The sequence below is a fragment of the Chionomys nivalis genome, chromosome 13 (assembly GCF_950005125.1).
Source record: "Chionomys nivalis chromosome 13, mChiNiv1.1, whole genome shotgun sequence".
NCBI classification, from domain to species: domain Eukaryota; kingdom Metazoa; phylum Chordata; class Mammalia; order Rodentia; family Cricetidae; genus Chionomys; species Chionomys nivalis.
Genome location: NC_080098.1, coordinates 11,359,082 through 11,377,873, shown reverse-complemented (window position 1 = coordinate 11,377,873; position 18,792 = coordinate 11,359,082). Strand labels below are relative to the sequence as shown.

General features: G+C 40.4%; 1 protein-coding gene and 1 pseudogene across 2 annotated transcripts in view; one reads left to right on the top strand and one right to left on the bottom strand.

Annotated features, from left to right (window-relative positions):
- Kiaa1217 (KIAA1217 ortholog) overlaps positions 1–18,792 on the top strand; it is a 789,026-nt gene that overhangs the window by 357,450 nt on the left and 412,784 nt on the right. The window lies entirely within an intron of this gene.
- On the bottom strand, positions 14,943–15,415 carry LOC130886101 (60S ribosomal protein L24-like; annotated as a pseudogene).

Here is an 18,792-nt window from a genome sequence, read left to right as displayed (position 1 = left end):
TGTGTCTTGAGTGCTGGCTGGAGAAGTTGCAGCAGCATGCTGTGTGCAGGATGGGCCACATGATCAGGGTGTAAGCTAGAGAGGCTGCAGCCATGGGCAAAAAGCATTCCTGGTGGGGGTGTGGGATTGGGGAGGAAGCATGTATGGACCTTTTTATCTGGTCCCCGTAGGTGTAGACTCATGCCCCAAGTGAACAAGCCAAGAGAGGGAGGGAGAGAGAGAGAGAGAGAGAGAGAGAGAGAGAGAGAGAGAGAGCGCAAGAGTGCACACTTTGGGTACCCACGTTCAACCTGGTCAACATCTCAAAGGCCATTGACTGAAGGAGTTTCCCCAGCATCCTGTTATTCAGAAGAGTTTGTGTGGTTATTGATAATTCTTTAAATATTCAATCTAATTTACCATGAAGCCACTTTGTCATGATGTCAGGAATATTTTGATTACAATTCAAAACACTTAAATACTTTCATCTCTGTATCACTAGTCCTAGTAGGTTGTGTACTTCTGGGAGTTTATCCATTCCTTCTATATTATCTATATTTGTTGACATATAATTATTTATTTATTTTTATTTCTATATATAATAATTTTATTTTTTCTTTTATTGAAAATAGATGCTTTTCTCATACAATATATCCCTACCTCTTTTCCCTTCTGGATCCACTCCCTTTCTGTCTTTTGCTAGAAAAGAACAGGCTTTTAAAAGATAACAACCAAACATGACAAAATGAAATATAATACAAGGAAGCAAAAATTGTCATATTGAAGTTGGGCATGGCAAACCAAAAGTAGGAAAAAGACTTCCACTTTCCACTTGTTCTCACAGTAAGGAGTCTCATAAAAATATATGAATCAAGGACTTAGACCCTTTTAGGCCCTGTGCTTTCTGCTTCATCCTCTGTGAGGTCCTATGTGCCTTGCTTAGTTGATTCAGAAGCCTTGTTCTCCTGGTGTCCTACATCCCCTCTGGCTCTTAAAATCTGTCCACCTTCTTTTCCAAGGGATTCTCTGAGCTCTGAGGGATTTGATGGAAAATTCCAACTTAGATTCTCTGTGTGTGTATGATGTCTAGTTATGGGCCTCTGCATCTGTTCCGTGAAATTTCTTCCCTCAGAGCTCAGAAACCTCTCTGATGATGACTGCATAAGGCACTGATCTATAATTATAGCATAATATCATTAGGAATCATTTTATTGATTTTTTAAGACCTGTAGTGTTTGGTTTTAACATAGGTCCTGGGCTATACAGTCTCTGGTTCTTGGTTACCTAAGCAGTGTTGGATATGGATTCCTTTTTGTGGAGTGAGTCTTAAGTCAAATCAGACATTGTTTGGCCAATCTCACAGGTTCTGTGCGACCATTGCCCTAGCACACTTTGCAGGCAGCACAGATTGTAGGTCAAAGGTTTTGTGGCAGAGTCGGTGTCCACTTTTCTTTTTTTATTTCTGTCTTGACCCATTTTTCATTCAGTAGAGAGTTGTTCAGTTTCCATGAGTTTAACAACTTTGTTTTGTTTCTAGTATTAATGATATCCAGCTTTAATCTGTGGTGGTCTGACAGGATACAGGGAGTTATTTTACTTTGCTTGTATCTGTTGAGATTTGCTTTGCATCCGAGTATGTGGACAGTTGTGGATAAAATTCCATAAGGTGCCAAGAAGAAGATATATTCTTTTGTGTTTGGGTAAAATGTTCTGAAAATATCTGCTAGGTCCATTTAGTTTATAATTTCTACTAGCTCTATCTACTACTATCTATCTTCTACTACTATAATTTCTCTATCTAGATTTTGTCTAGATATCCTGTCTGTTGGTGAGAGAGGATTGTTGAAGTCTCCCAGTATCATGAGTAAGGGTCAATATGTGGTTTAAGCCAAAGTGCTAGTGTGTGTGTGTGTGTGTGTTGTTGTTGTTGTTGTTTTACAACCTTGTGTGTCCTTGTATTGGGACATATATGTTAAGAATTGAAATTTCATCTTGGTGGATTTTTCCTCTTAGGTGTGTATCATATCCTTCCCCATCTCTTTTATTTAGTTTTGGTTTGAAGTCTACTTTTTTACCTGTTAAAATGGCTACACCTAGTTTCTTCTTAAGTCCATTTACTAGGAATATGCTTCTCAGCCCTTTACCCTAAGGTAATGTCTACCCTTGATGTTGAGGTATGTTTCTTATATGCAGCAGGAGAATGGATCCTACTTTCACATCCATTCTGTTAAGGTTGTTTCTTTGTATTGGGGAATTGAGACCATTGATATTGAGAAATATCAATGACCAATGATTATTGATTTCTGTTATTTTGTTGTTGTTATGGTTGATGGTGGTGGCGATGCATGTGAGTGACTGTGTGTGTGTGTGCGCACGCGCGTGCAAGTGTACGCGCACTGCGTTTTTCCCTTCATTTGGTTTTGCTGGTATGAGATTATCTATTCACTATGTTTTTGTGAGTGTAGTTAATCTCTTTAGGTTGGCATTTTTCTTCTAGCACCTTCCATAGGACTGGATTTGTAGCTAGATGTTGTTTGAATTTGATTTATCATATAATATCTTATTTTCTCAGTCTATTGTGACTGAAAGTTTTGCTGGATATAGTAGTCTAGGCTGGCATCTGTAGTCTCATAGAGTCAACAGCAAATCTGTTCACATTCTTCTGACTTTTAGAATCTTCATTGAGAAGTCAAGTGTAGCTCTAATAGATATGCCTTTTATGTTACTTGGTCTTTTCCTTTTACAGTTTTTAATACACAGGGTCTCTCTTTGCAGCCTTGGCTGTTCTGGAACATTTTCTGTAGACCAGGCAGTCCTCGAACTTACAGAGACCCAGCTGTCTCTGCCTCCAGAGTGCTGGGATTAAAGACATTTGCCACCATCACCCTATTCTTTCTTCATTCTGTATGTTTAGTGTTTTGGATATTATGTGATGAGGAGTCTTTCTTTTCTGTCATAATGTGTTTGATTTTCTGCATGCTTCTTGTACTGTTTTAGGCATTTCTTTTGTTAGATTAGGAAAATTTTCTTCTATGATTTTGTTGAAGACTTTTTCTTGGCTTTTGAGCTGGGTTTCTTCTCCTTCCACTATTCTTAGGTTTGGTCTTTTCATAGTGTCCCAAGTTTCCTGGGTATTTTGTGTCAGAAATTTTTTGGACTTAAACTTTTCTTTTACTAATGTATCCATTTCTTGTATCATATCTTCAAAGCCTCAGATTCCCTCTTCCATCTCCTGTATTCTGTTGGTGAAGCTTGCCTCTGTAGTCCCTGTTCACATTCCTAAATTTTTTACTTCCAGAAATCCCTCAGGTTGTGTTTCTTTATTGATTCTAGTTCCATTATCAGGTCATGAACAAACAGTTTCTTTGTGATTTCTTGGATTTCATTTTCTCCAGTATTTTTTTAATAGATTTTTTTTAAAGGAATTTATTCATTTTTTTTTGAAGAACTTCTACTGTCTTTATTCACTTGGTTTTAAGGTCTTTTTCTGTGTTTCAGCTATTTTGGAATATTTAGGGCCTGCCATGTTGGGATAGTTAGGCTCTAGTTTTAGGGGTTTTTGTCTGGTTGGTTGGTTGGTTTGGGTTTTTTTTTTTTTCTTTTTCAAGATAGGGTTTCTCTGTGTAACAGCCTTGGCTATCCTGGAACTCACTTTGTAGACCAGGCTGGCCTCGAACTCAAAGAGATCTACCTGCCTCAGTTTCCCGAGTGCTGGAATTAAAGGCGTGAGTCACCATCACCCAGCCGCACTGACTGTTATTGATGGTGTCTTTACACTAAAGTCTATATGATTATATAGGTGCTGATTTCCAGATTTGTCCTTGCTGGATGGGTGTTTTGTTACTTGGTTGTGTTTTTTCTCTGGATTTTTGGAGAGTGGGATGGCTGTGTATTGCCTCTTTCCCTGGCCTGCTCAGCTGGTATGCTCTCAGGGAATGCCTGCCGGTGCTGGAAGCTGGGATACAGGATGAATTGGTGGAGATATTTGAGACCCATACATGGGCTCAGAGAAGGAGAAACCACCCCAGGTTTCCTGCTACAGAGCAGGAAGTAAGAGCACAGTTAGTGGGAGGGGATTGGGTCTTAGGCAGAAGGAGAGGAATGGGGCTGCCTTCAGCCTATTTGTTCACCGGGGAGGAACAGCCCTTGGTTCAGCAAGGGGTGCCTGTTGGAGTTGGGGTCTAGACAAAGCAACAGTGGGGGGAGGAAGGTTAGAAAGAGAGGATCTGTGAGATCCACAGGAGATATGAGCAGTGGGCAGGGAAGGCTGCCCCAGGTGTTGTGCCACAGATTTGGGGGTGAGACTGGAGGAGTGGGTCTGGGGGAACAGAAAGAAGGTCTGTGGGCAACCTACCTGGTTTTCAAGCAGACATGGGCTGGGGCTTAACAGGGTATGCCAGCTGGAGTTGGGGTGTGGGAAAAAGCAACAAAGGCAGGAGGGAGATTAGGAGAGGATGGTCTGTGGTGGTGGCTCTCAGCATGTGGGTCATGACCCCTTTGGGGGTCCCAAATCAGATGTTTACATTATGATTTATAGCAGTTGTAAAAGTAGTTATGTAGTAGCCCAAAATAATTTTCTGGTTCAGGGTAATCACAACATGAGGAACTGTTGAGGATTACAGCATTAAGAAGGTTGAGAACCACTGGTCTGTGGAATCCACAAGCGAGTGGGCAGTGGAGAAGGAAGGCTGTGTTTGTTGTTCTGTTAGAGCTTTAGGGACAAGAGTGAGGGATTGGGTCTGGGGAAACAGAGACAGAGGTCTATGGGCAGCCTACCTGGTTTTCTGGCAGGCCTATAATTATTTATAATAGTCTTTATCCTTCCTATTCTCCCATGACATCACTTACTTTTCCTCCTTTATTTTGTTTATTTTAAAATTAAAGTATAATTATATCATATCTCCCCTTCCCTTTCCTCCCTCCAATTCCTTTCATGTTCCCCTCATTTTCTGACTTCTTCTTAGTCTAACTAATGGTTTGTCAGCTTCATTGTTTAAAACCCAAACAAAGTGTTTATGAAGATGAGAAGGGACTTGTAGGTGGGATAGGGTCTGAAGGAGGAAGAAAGATTACAGAGGATAAGGGTTTCATACATGTATGACATCGCCAGAGGACGAATTCAGTAAAAGTTATTTAAAAATCAACTCTTTCACTGACTTTTTCAAGCAATTTGTTATTATCTCTTTCATTTATCCCTGCTTTGTTCTTTATTATTTCTTTCATGCTGTTATTTTTGGCCTTAGTTTTTAATTATTTCTATGTTCCTTGAAATACAAAATTAGAATATATTTGAGATATCATTTTTTAGTTTAGAAACTTAATGCCATAAACATCACTCTTAGTGCTTGCTGCCTGTCCTATATTCCCAGCTTTGTTACATTGGTCTCTTGCAGGGTCGGGGAAATGGTGCTCCTGGCAACATATGTTCTAATGCCCCTCTGACTTCTTTGGTCTCCTGGTTGTTCAAAAATATATAGTTTAGTTTCCACGTGTTTGTGACTTTTGTTGCTTTTCCTGTACTATTGACATCTATTTTTATTTCATTGTGTTTGATATTTGATGTGATTCGGTCATCTTGAATTTATGGAGAATGATCTGTGTCTTTCGGCTTTGTTCTCTGTGTGTGGTAGAGCCATTTGAGACCTGTAATGCTGTTCAATGCACTCTACCTGTTGATTTTCTGATGGTCTGTTCCACCCATTATTGAACATGAGTGGTCCCTTCCTTCAGCTTTGTCACTGCTCTCAAAAATCGAGATACCATACTTAAAATTGTCACGTTGTCCTGGGGAATTACCTCTTTTGTGATTATATAATGTTTGTCTTGAGTGAGGTGTGTTTGTTTGATGTTTTAATGTTTTATTTAGTAGGGGCACATACGCCATGATGTACATGTGGAGATCAGAGGACAGAACATGGGAGTCAGTTTTCTCTTTGCACTCAGTGGGTTCTGGGAATCAAACTCAATCAAGTTGGCCAGCAAGCTCTATTCCTGCTGAGTCATCTTCTGGGCCCTCAAATGACATTTTTTATTGAAATCTGTTTTGTGTCTCTGAGCATTTTCATCATCTTTGACTACTCCTGTCTGCATGGACCCTCTTTGTACTTTTGCTTTAGGAGTTCCAGTATCTTGTTAATCACAGCCGATTCTTTACTTCCAGCTGACCACACCCTGAAGATTCAAAGACCTGGTAGAATCTTTAAACTTCCCTCAGAAATGTCACAATCCAGGCCTCCATCGTCTGCAGTGCTATGAAAATCTTATTTTCTAACCTCCCACACAATAGCTCAATGAGCTCTCAACACTTGATGGCTTTTCCAGCCCCAAATTCCAAAGTTTTTCCACAGTCCTCCCCAAAACAACACTGTTAGGTCTATCACAGCAACATCCCACTTCTGGTACCAAGTTGTCTTAATTAAGGTTACTATTGCTGTGATAAAATAACATGGCCAGAAACAATTTGAGAAGAAAGGGATTTGTTTCACTCATAGTATGTAACAGTTCATCATCAAAAGCAGTGAGGACAGGAACTCAAGCAGGACAGGAACCTGGAGGAAGGAGTTGTTCACAGACCATGGAGGAGTGCTCCTTACTGGCTTGCTTCCCGTGGCTTTCTCAGACAACTTTCTTATAGAGCCCAGGACCACCAGCCCAAGGATAACACCAGCCACCATAGCCTGGGCCCTCTACTTAATCACTAAGAAAATATCTTATACCTGGGTCTTATAGAGACATTTTCTCCATTGTAGCTTTCTCCTTTCAGATAGCTCTAGCTTGTGACAAGTTGACATAAAAATAGTCAGAATAAAAGTGATTTAGGCACTAAGGTTACAGTGATATAGTTATTCCTCTGTGTATACAAAATATCAGTTCCAAATTTTCCTTGAGGATACCAAAATGTGTAGATTCTCTTCTTTTATGTAAAATCACATAGCCTTTGTAGATAAAAGTTAAACTTTCTACAGGTTACCTATAAGGCCAAATGCAATGTGAATGCTGTATAAACAGTAGTTATACTGCATTGTTTAGGGAATAATAAAAAAAAAAAAACTTATGCACGATCAGAGCAGACATATTAAAAATATTTTGAAGGCAGGCATGGTGGCTCATACCTTTAAATCCCAGCACTTGGGAAGCAGAGGTAGGTGGATCTCTATGAATTCAATGTGTATATTAGGGAATTACAAAAATGTATGCATGATCAGTATTTTAAATTTTAAATCAGCGGGGTTTGTTTTGTTTTAAGTTCGTGGGTCATTGAGAACCCATGATATGAACGGCACATGATATGACAGACAGCTGTAAGTGCTGTGCCATCCGACCTTTACAAATGAGTCCCCTTTCTTGTAGTAATGCTGCTGTTTGGTGTCCTTTCATTTCAAGTTGAAGACCGCACTTTGCTATTTCTCTTCATGCAAATCTAGGACTGAATTCTCTGAGCTCTTGAGTAGCCTGCAAAGTCTTCCCCTCTCCCAGGTTTTAAAGAAAATTATTTTTGTCAGGAACAGTAACTTTGGTTAATCATTGTTTTCTCTGTCATTCTTTCAGAATACAATGCCAATCCTTTCACTAGCTTCTGATGTTTCTATTAAAACTCCACTGATAATCTTATGAAAGTTGTTATGTATATGAAAAGCTATTTTCCTATCTTGCTTTCAAAATTCTTTTTCCCTTGACTTTGGGTCATTTGACTATACTGTGTCCTGTTATCTACTTCTTTAGGTTTATATTACTTTAAGTCTTTGGATTTCCTGGATACAGATATGATTTACTTCCCCAAATTTAAGCATCTTGACATTGGTTCTTTGTAGGCTTTCTCATACGTTTTCTTCTCTGTATGGCAACATGCCCATAATGTCTATTATGAGCCTCTTGACTAGAATATTTCGAATTTCTCACTAGAGCCCCCTGGCTCTCTTTTGCTTACTCTCATCTGCTGTTGGCAGCTCTTTTAAATATTTCAGCCCCATCATTACATCACTTAGTTCTAAAATTTGTTTTTAATTCTCTCTTAAACGTCCAATGTCTTTGTTGAAATTCTCACTATGTGGACTACTCTCTTGAGGTCTGTTTAGTTTCTTTTCTATTGCTCTGAAGAGACACCATGACCAAGGCAATTTACAAAAGAAAGCATTTGATTGGGGCTTATATACATTTTCAGACGGTGAGTCCAAGGCCTCATGACAGGGAACATGGAAGCAAATAAGCAAGCATGGTGCTAGAGCAGCAGCTGAGAGCTACATGTTGAGAAAACAACCATGAGGCAGAGAGAGAAACAGCTTAGTGAGAATGGATATCATAGGCTTTTAAAACCCCAAGACCTACACCCAGTGGCACACCTCTTCCATCAAAGCCATAACTCGTAATCCTTCCCAAACAACTCCACCCACTCGGAATCAAACATTCAAATATAGTAGTCTATAGAGGCCATTCTCATTCAAACTGCCACATTTAGTCACTGACCATTTGATGATTACTTTGAATTCTATATCAGACAATATATACAGCCCCATTTTATTAGGGTTGATTCTGGAGTTTTATATTTATTGTTCATTTGTTTGGATCATGTCTCCTTTTTTTTTTTTTGACTCCAGAGTGTATGCACATTCAGAAAACCTACCACTTCTCTGAGTCTTCATAAATAAGGTGTGCACAGCAGAAGACCAAGGAAAAAAGCCCAATACATGTCTAATTGGATGTCAGAAAGGAGACAATGCAGAAACTATGAAAGATAATTTGAAAGATAATGAATGTGTTACAGAATTGATTTTTAAAAGGTATTAAAATCCTGTAGATAGTAGAAAACTCAATAGTTCCTAAGAAAGATACACTAAAAAAATGAATAAAAAAATCCATACTTTAATATATAATGATAATATATGATTAATTTTTATGTCAATATGAAGAGCTATCAAACAATAGTTAATAGTTTTTTAACTATTAGTTATTTTTAATAAATTGTTTTGCCTTTGGACATCCCTATGTATAATCCATTAATATTTAAGTTAGTTATTGATTCTGTGATAATTGACCCAAATATATCTGAGAAGAGTTTAGTTTTCTTGTTTTGCTTTTTTTTCTAATCAAAACTCACAGCCAGACATGGTGATTCAGTCTGTAATCCCAGCTCTTAGGAGGATGAGACAGAAGAGCTGTGTGTGTAGCATGGACTACAGTGTGCTACACTTTCTCAAGGAGAAAAATAAAAAACTCTCAAAGCCAGTTTGAATAGCTATGATTGATTTTTATATTGTGGGTTCAGGGAAGGAATATTATTGCTAATTCAATCAGTTGTGCAAAAGTGTCTTTAAATCACTTCTTTAGCCTACTGTCAGTTCAAAGAAAGGTTGAAAAGGGGTAAAACCACTCAGAACAATATGTAAATGGACGAAAGAAAAACGAGTTCTGGACACCCCCTGTTTTATAGTCAGAGTGTATCGCTGAGAGCTTTTGACTGGGATTCTGAGTGTTCAGGTTTCTTGGATTACACCATATTTGTGCTAACATTTTTAAGGGTGTTTATATATTCATTATTTTTTAATATTCATAAAAGTGTATATACTGAATAAATCACCATATCTGTTAGCATTCTTAATGATACCAATTAAAGGAAACACTTCAGCTTCATTATTCATTACTAAATAATTAAAGGGAATTAAATCCTCCCCTATAGATAATTCCCAACTACTGGAAGAAAGTAAAGCCTGCTTATTTTTACCTGTCCACTTAAGTAGCTAAAACCCTAAAACTGTACAGATGGTTATGTGATATCCTTCTCTGTGAGCACAACCAGAAATGGAGAAAGCACTGCAACGGCAAGCCTTCTTTGGACAGTTGGTTGTGTTTTCTTTTGCCCTTCGCTAGGAAGACTGCGCAGTCAATGCACTTGACACCGGCTTTTTCTTGACCTTGGTTCTCAGCTGTTCTCCCTGCAATCAGGAAAGAAATGGTATTTAGCTCATTCTTTCCAACTGAGTATTTGTTAATCATCACCGTGCTAATGACTGCTGGTTCTGAAACACATTGCGGCAAAGTCTCATCCTTTCTCCTGCAGTCTCCTAAGTCAGGCAGTGAGTTGGTGAGTCAAAGAGGAAACCTAAGCTAACGTGGTCATCAGTGACCAGATGACAATAACACAAGCTGTGACTGCAGCGGTGACCCTAAAGGACACCACTGCCCATCATTGTCAGCAGCAAGAAGAAAGACAGTGTTGCAGGTGGACTGAGGAAGCATAGCACCAAGGGAAAGAGAGGGAACAATTTTAAAATGTATTTGGAAAATAACAAGAAAAGTAGAATACTGATTTTTTTTATTTTACTGTAACCTTAGAATTCAAAATATATAATTGTTCAATAAGAAATAATCTATTAAAATTATTTTTATGACTCTTACTGAAAACAAAAAAGAAAGGTGTAGGGCTGGAGAGATGGCTCAGAGGTTAAGAGCACTGGCTGCTCTTCCAGAGGTCCTGAGTTCAATTCCCAGCAACCACATGGTGGCTCACATCTGTAATAAGACCTGATGCCCTCTTCTGACCTGCAGGCAGAATATAGGCAGCAGAACACTACGTACATAATAAATAATAAATCTTTTTTTTAAAAAAAAAAAAAGGTGTATATCCTATTTTGAAAATGAAAATCGTATTCAGGGGAGAAGAATGTCTTGATGAGCCCCAATTTGTACAGATGCCCAACTTCTAAGACTGGCCAGTTAATAAGAGAAGGAGAAATAAATACGGTATTATTGCTTTCTGGTGAGTAACTGGAAGCCATAGTTGCCGTAGGAATCAGCAAGGTTTCTACCCCGAGGTAAGCGAGGGGGCTGCTCTAGGTAGAAGCTGACTTTGGCAGATTCCACTGTTTGTTTTTGTTCTGAAGTTGAGGATGAAGTGCGTACTATAAACAGCAGACAAAACCGCCAACACCAGTGAAGGTAATCCACATTAACGTCTCTCCGTCAGGCTCTCCATATGAAGGTTTTTAAAAACGTAACTTAAAAATTGTTTTCTGTCTTGTAGACAGTTCCCTTTTCTGACCATACAGTTTTCTCCATAACAATCTATTGGTGAAAAATTATTTTTTGTCATAAAAATGCCAAAAAAAAATCAAACAGAAAAAGAAAGGCCAGGGGACGGTACATGACATTTCTCTGAGAGTCGATGGCTTCCTTTTCTTTTCCTTCTACTGTCTAGATTTTTGTCTCATTCCTCATCTGTCCCTCAGTGTCCTGAGCCTTCCTGTCTGTTTTTTCCTCCCTCTCTGACTCTGGTGTGGGTTCAGGAAATTCACTGCATCATCCTCTCTCAGACACACACACACGTTCGCACTCACAGACACACATGCATACATCTTCCTTGTATGTCCAGTGCAGTCCCAAATTCCAACAGAGGCACTTCATTCCCTGCATCATAGCAGACCTCCCTGTAAGAACAAACTCTCCTGGAGGACATTATTCTAAATCAGGATGCTTTCTAAACAGTGTGAGTCAATTTTACAACTCTTTAAGAGGTATTTTGAGTGGGAGTTGATACTAAGATGTCACACTCTAGCTGAGGAAGGGTTGAATACAAGGATTGTCAAGTGGTCTCTGCACTTCCCATCTGGTGTTCAAATGTAGTCTGTCTTATAATATTTTCACGTCTGGTAAAAAGACATATTACCAATATTTCCAGCGTATATTTTTAGTTTATGTTCCCAGTGTTTTCCTCCTCTCCGTTTCACTCAGTGGCACATTGAGGATTGATTGATTACTTGGTGTTTATGATAACCTCCCTCTGTGGTTTTCCTAATGCCTAAAAAATGTTGGTTCTTTCTCAAATCTAAAATCACTTCATCTTTTCTTATTATGATGTTTGTTAACTAACCCCAGTTTGTTTTGCTTGTTTTAATTCTGAGAGGTCACTACTAAAGATAGTCTAACCTTTAAAAGAAATCTTGAATTTTTTTTTCCTGTGATTTAAAGCAGATAAAGTTGTCCACAAGGAATCATTTGGGAGATGGGGGTCCCCCAGAAGGTGTGACCTACCATAAGATGTAAGAACCACCTCAGACCCCGAGAGTGTAGCTTACATTCTGTGTGGGTAGCTATGAAGAAAATTTACTTCCTCTTGGGGTTGTTCCTGGAAGCCCAGCTAGCTCTTTTCCATCTCTCTAGCGCTTGGAATTCAAGATCTCAAGGTGATGGTAGGTGGCTCTGTATTTCCTGATACTCCCTGAGCCTGCCCCATGGACATCCCAGGAATCACATCCATTTCCATATGCACAGATTTCTTTCTTTCAAATGACCAGACAAGTGGTTTACCACAAGGAAATTGGCATGCAGGAAAGCCAAGGCCTTACCCAAATTCTGTCCGTACCACAAACCTCCCATAATGCACTGCTTATTCAACAGCGACTTCTTGTCATTCTCTCTCTCTCTCTCTCTCTCTCTCTCTCTCTCTCTCTCTCTCTCTCTCTCCTCTCTCTGCAGAATAATAATCTCTACTTACTGTAGAAAATAAGTGGTGTGATGCTATAGATCCCTTAATGGTATTATAGTGTCAGGAAAAGGCACTAAAATAAGCCAATTTAAATATAAATAAGGTCTGATTATTCTCATTCCTTTGAAATATTGAAGCACGCGGCCTGTAAAAGCTCTTTGGTCAATCCTGGCTAAGAAATTACCCATTTTATGAAACAACGTTTTTATGTATCTAGAAAATTGGCCATTGCAAATAGAGAGAGGCAGCCCTCATGATAGTTACAGATAGCGTTTGGCATCAGGGCACAGACTTAGTCTGAATCTCTGTGACTTGCAACCATGGCTCCTGTAGAAATATTTGTATCCCTAACGCCAAAGCCCAAGTAAACTGCAATACTAAAACAGCAACAGTCGCTCTGAAAACTGGGACTTGGAGCTGAGTGCATACGGCTTTCAGCCAGAATGTTCTGTGTATCCAGGTTTATCGAAGTGCATGACTGATCATATCTGAGCTACTTCAGATGAGCTCCTGTCCCTAACAAAATACTCCTAATCAAAACGTCCTGATTTCCAAGGCTTTATTTTCCCTCTGCCATTTTTTTCAATATTGATTTACTTAGCTATGCAATGCATTTGTGTGTGCTTGCCCACGCATGCTCAGGTGTGCCTGTGGAAGTCAGAGGGCCACTCCTGGGTTTACTCCTTCAGTCTTGCTGAGATATAGTAGAGTCTCTCATTTCTGCTGCTGTACTGCATAGTCTGGCCTAGCTAGCCTGAAGGCTTCCGGACAGTTCTCCAGTGTCTGACTCCCACTCTAAGAATGATGGGTTCACAGGTGCTTGCTACTGCATCTGGCTTTCTCGTGTGGGTTCTGGGACTCATCCTCTGGTCATCGGTGCTTTGATCCGCTGAGCCATCTTGCTGACCTCCCTCCTCATTTTTGGGAGTGGGGGATGGTGTCTAATAGGTGTGTCTGGTCTAGAGAAATCTCAGTAAAATGAGGGAGAAGAGCAGGTCATCAGAGAGCCCGGTGATGCCAAAATCACTTCACTTTGTTTATTTATGCAACACTAAGCCAATGCCTGTCTTTGGTTTATTTGAGGGATGGAAGGAAAAGAAAGGACATAGTGTCCTTGCATGACTAGTATTGTTTAGAGGTACATCTGTTTTCACAAGTCATTAATGGATTCTCCCAGAAATAGTCCTTTCTCAAACATTAGGTCAGCAGTCCTGATTAGAATCTGCCTCAATCATCCATGAAACTAGATACACCCCCTGTGATTTATTATTTCAATGAAACATCACTAATTACCATTAAGAAGAAAGGCTCATCTCAAATTTAAGATTCTAAAAGAAAAAACAATTGAACTTCCTTCAACTTTGCACAGTGATTTCAATGAAGCTGAGGATATTTGACTTGATGTGTAAATAAAAATTATTTCTAAACAGCACATTAGCCTGGTCTGTATATTTGGGATATGGACAGGGTCTTCAAGGAGCAGCTTGTTCTTTGAGGCAAGCAAACTAAACATTCCTACAATCTTAGGGCACTAATAGCTTAGCAAATTCATTCTTCTCATGGAGAACACAGTGGTTGCCTTTATCTTAAGGTCTGTCCATTGTTCTTTAGCAAGTGGAGCCTGAATTACAGAGATTATAGTATTGGGGATCAATATGACAGTGATTAGGGAGAAAATTCTGTCTTACAGTTTTCTACATATTTCTTGGGGTTTCATTTTTCAGCTGAATATGAAGCTATTTTTTAAGAGACTGGGAAAATAACTGTGTTATGAATGAGCTGACATTTCTCCTGAATGTTTGATAATGCTATGAAATTTATTCCATGTTTTTAATTCAAAAGCAAACAACGGTTAAAACAAATACACTGTGACAGGATGTTCAGTCCCAGATCATCCCTCCTGATTATTTATTTGCTGTTAATAAAGGCTAAGGACAAGGATGGAGAGCCCAGGCTAGTATTTTAAATAGAGACCTTAGACAGCTACTGTAATGTCAGGTTTGTAAGAATGTCTAATGAGGATGTGGCATGTGAGTGTCAGTAAACAACCAAGAAAGAAATTTTGTTCATGTTCTGTAAAAGACAGACATTAAAACTGGGGTGAGAGGCTAGGCACAACATTGGGGCTAGCTCCTTCTGAGAACCTTGAGACAGCCTGACTCAGCCAGACATTGCGTCCTAAGGGAACTCCTTCCTGGTGTTTTCCCGTGCTTCTGTAGACCAGTGCTCTCACTTCCTGTAGACCAGTGCTCTCACTTCCTGTAGACCAGTGCTCTCACTTCCTGTAGACCAGTGCTCTCACTTCCTGTAGACCAGTGCTCTCACTTCCTGTAGACCAGTGCTCTCACTTCCTGTAGACCAGTGCTTTCACTTCCTGTAGACCAGTGCTTTCACTTCCTGTGCTTCTCTAGACCAGTGCTTTCACTTTATGCCAATTTTTTTAAGAGTTAGAAATAAGTCTTTATTCAAACTCTAATATACCAAGTCAGTGTTTTCCACCAGCTCGGGGAGCAGAGACCTTCTCAGGCTTCACAACCACTTGTTTAGGTGCTGCTTCTGTAGGGACCTTGGCAGAAGCCATTGCTGTCTTCTTGGATGCCTGCTTAGCCTTTTGCTTCCTTGGTGGTTCTGATGGCCTGCTCTCGCTGGGCTTTCCTAACTTCAGGTTGCCCATTCCTCTTGGCCATTATATCAGCAAGAGATGCACTAGTGATGGCCGGCTGGAATATGACAGGGTGGCAGGTTCTTTTCTTTTGAATTTCTTCTGACTGTCCTTTTTTGTGTTTTCTTCTGTAGAGGATAGTCTAGTTTATCTGCCAAGAATTTCGTTTTGGAAAGGAATGTGAACATGCATTTTAAATTAAGGAACTGGAAAACCTTCCCGTCAGTCCTGGCGTAGTGCAGCCTGTGTCTGGGGTAGACCTGGTACCCACTGAAACCACACAGCTCCTCATTCATGGTGAGAGCTATAGCCCAGCTGGAGGAAAGATGGCAAAGCCCCGCCTTTTATTTTCATATATTGATTTTGACAATGTCATGTAGCCCTGACTGTAACTCGCCATGTAGACCAGGTTGCCCTCATACTCACAGAAATCTTCTTGCCTCTGCCTCCACACACTGGGATTACAGGCTTGCACCACCACACCCAGCTCGTCCCTCATATTTAAGCTTAGCCATTTGAATGTTTTTGTACATTCAGTTATAATCATGAAAGTTTTTTGGAGCATGTGGGAAATACTTCACTTTCACTTTTGCTTCCTGTGAAAACTGAAACCTCACCCTACTGGCTCCAGGGGACACTTTGACTTCACAAAGTCAAGTCTACAGTAGACCTGGCTTTGGCATACAGCAGACATACTAGCCAGTATGTGGCACAGGTGACCAGAGTTGACAAAGGAAGATGAAAAGAAGGTTTCTATTGTTGAGGGCCATGGGTCTTTAATCCACTTGCCCTTCGTACTCTGGTGCAGATGACTAATGGAACTGTGGGTAACCTCACTGCTAAGGAATTCAATCTGCTTGCTCCGGGCACCAGCTGGGCCTTTGGACTAATGCTCCTTGAGCTGCAGAAACTTCTAGTGTCTGCTATTTGTTTGGCATCTTTGCTGCCTTTTTGTAACTTTTCATCTTCCACAGAATTAAAAGATACATGAGAAGCCCAAGTTCTGTAGAAGAGAGGGGCGTTAGGAGCAGAGAGCCCCACCCCCCACTTCCCCCCCACCCCCGCCTTCGTCTAACTGCTGTGATTCTAACTCCACAGATGTCCATAGTAAGCCTCACTCCAACCACAACCTCTGGTTAAAGTAAGGACATGACACACCGAGGTGTGGTTGAGTAGAGGGTTTCTATTGTAGCTATGAGGGAGAGTACAGCCAGAGGATCTGGAAGAGTCCAGAGCAGGGAGAGAAAGTGATGGACTATGCGCACCCAGTAGACTTAACTGGGACATGGGGTGAGGAGGACCGAGAGAGAGAGGGGCTAGAGAGAGGGAGCCACGAGAGAAGAGAGCAAGAGAGAGTCACAAGAGAGCACTTGAACAAAATGGCAGGGTTATACAGAAATGAAAAGTTGGGGGAAGGGAAGCCCACAAGCTGGAGAAGTTTAGAATAGGGGTGGAGTGAAAAGAGTTGAGGGGAGCCACAGGTACTGAGTGAGCCTGGAAGTCAGTGTGGGCTTTGGTCTGTTAATGGGCAATACAGTTAGCCATTCGTCCTGAGTTTCTCTTGGACCTGACCGTCACCTTGCACCCAATTCAAATACAAGCCTTATGAGTCACTATTTTTCTAACTTCTGGCTGATTGCTTCAACTCTCTAGGCCCTGACTTTATGAAAAAAAAATACAATTAAATAAAACAAGAGAAAACACTTAATAATTTTTAGTTCATGTCCTGACTTAAGCTTTTGAATGATGTTAATGTTCGTAGACCCTGGGAAAACGATTGTGTTATTTTCTCACTGCCATGGTTAATTTCCTGCAGAACAACTTAAGGAAAGGGGGCTTATTCTGGCTCACGGTTTCAGAGTACTCAGCCCACAGGTGTTTGCCCCATGCACTTGGGAAGAGCATCCCAGCAGTGGGGACATGTGTCAGATGGAGAAGCAGAGAGGACCTAATGCCCTTGCCTTGCTTTCTCTTTTCCCCCTTTTACTCTAAGGCCCCTGCCTAGGAGTGCCACACACACTCAGGGTGCGGTCTCCTTCCCCAGTAATCCTCTCTAGAAATGCCCTACTGAACATACCCAGACTGCTGAACCTTCACCAATCTCCTAGCTGATTCTAAGGCTAATAAGTTGGCAATGAGTATCAATCTCTATATCACAAAATTAATCTATTTTTATGTACAGAGTGCTGTTTTGCAAAAGAAAATTGTCAAATTACATGTTGGGATATGTGAACACATCTCTAACTATTTTTCCCATGCCCTTTGGGTCTTTGCCCAAGATGTCATCTTTGCAGCCGACCTTCCCTTGCCATCTGGTCTTAAATAGCAAATGTCTCTACGCACGCACTTCCTGTCTGTTTCCTCTGCATTGTGATCTTCTACAGGACATAGCATTATTTGACCTTAAGTGTGTGTTGCTTTTACTTTGGATTTTTGTTTGCTTGTTTTAGTTTTGGTTTGGTTTTTATTGAGACAGGGTTTCCCCAGCCTTGGCTGTCCTGGAACTCACTTTATACACTAGTCTGGCCTGAAACTCACAGAGATCCCCCTGCCTCTGCCTCCCAAGTGCTAGAATTAAAGGCTTGCACCACCACTGCCTGACTTACTTTGGTAATAATACATTTTGTTATAATGTACTCCTTACTCCAATATATACCCCACCACCCATGGATTTTGTTCAATTTTATTTTCCTCTGTATCCCCAGCAGCCACAATGGTGATTGGTAGCAGTAAGTACTTAATGCAAGTCACTAAAACCCAGTAGAGTGGCCCTGAAAGGAGATTCAGCAAAGGGGAGTTTTTATCAGGGCTGACTCTGCCTTTGGCAGTGGAACAAACTGAGCAATTCCTATTGCTTCTGACAGTGTTTCAACTTGGGTAGCTTCCCCCCTGTTTTGAGAATACAGACATGCATTCGTTATCAGACTGATATTAGCCTGAATATTTTCATGTCAGCAAAGGCCTTTAAGTCGCTGTTGGTCTAATTATTTCCTATATTCCTTTTGGAAAATGCCATGTGCAGCAGATTTTAACAAAGGAGTAATTCTAGATTGATTTCTGTTGTCATTCTTAGAAGAGTCCTGAATTTCATCAATGATGTAGACCAAGTAAACTTGGAACAAATCCTAAATTTCATATTTTCTGACTAATCTTTCGTGCATGTCGTAATTGGCTTTACTAGGGAGTGTATGTTTTTAAAATAGATATGCCAAATGTTAATGAAGGGAAGAAGAGAGAATTAGGAATGCCTTTGCAAGCTCAAATATACCAACTAGTGCTAAAAATAGAAGTTTTATCAGCAGGACTGAAGGAAGACAGAAAGAGACATTTTTAAAAATGCAGTTTTGTCTTTGCTCCAAGTTTCCCAGGATGGATTTACAGGCCCAAGAGTTACAAGACCCAAGAGTTCCGACTCCTCAAGCCTGGGCTTCCTTCGTGGCTTCAGTATAAACTGTGGTATCATCTGTCCAGGAGACACTGAGAGTTGACTTGGTATAGGACAGTATAACAGCTCCTTGCCTTATTCATCTTCATTGCCCTAATCGTCCAGTGAGACTGGGGGAAATGCCTCCATCCAGCTTGAAGACTTGTGTATGATATTTGTGTTTTCCAAATTCAGCAAATTTATTCAAGTGACACTTCCCCTGCAGGGAAAGAAAGGTTTAATAGCAGC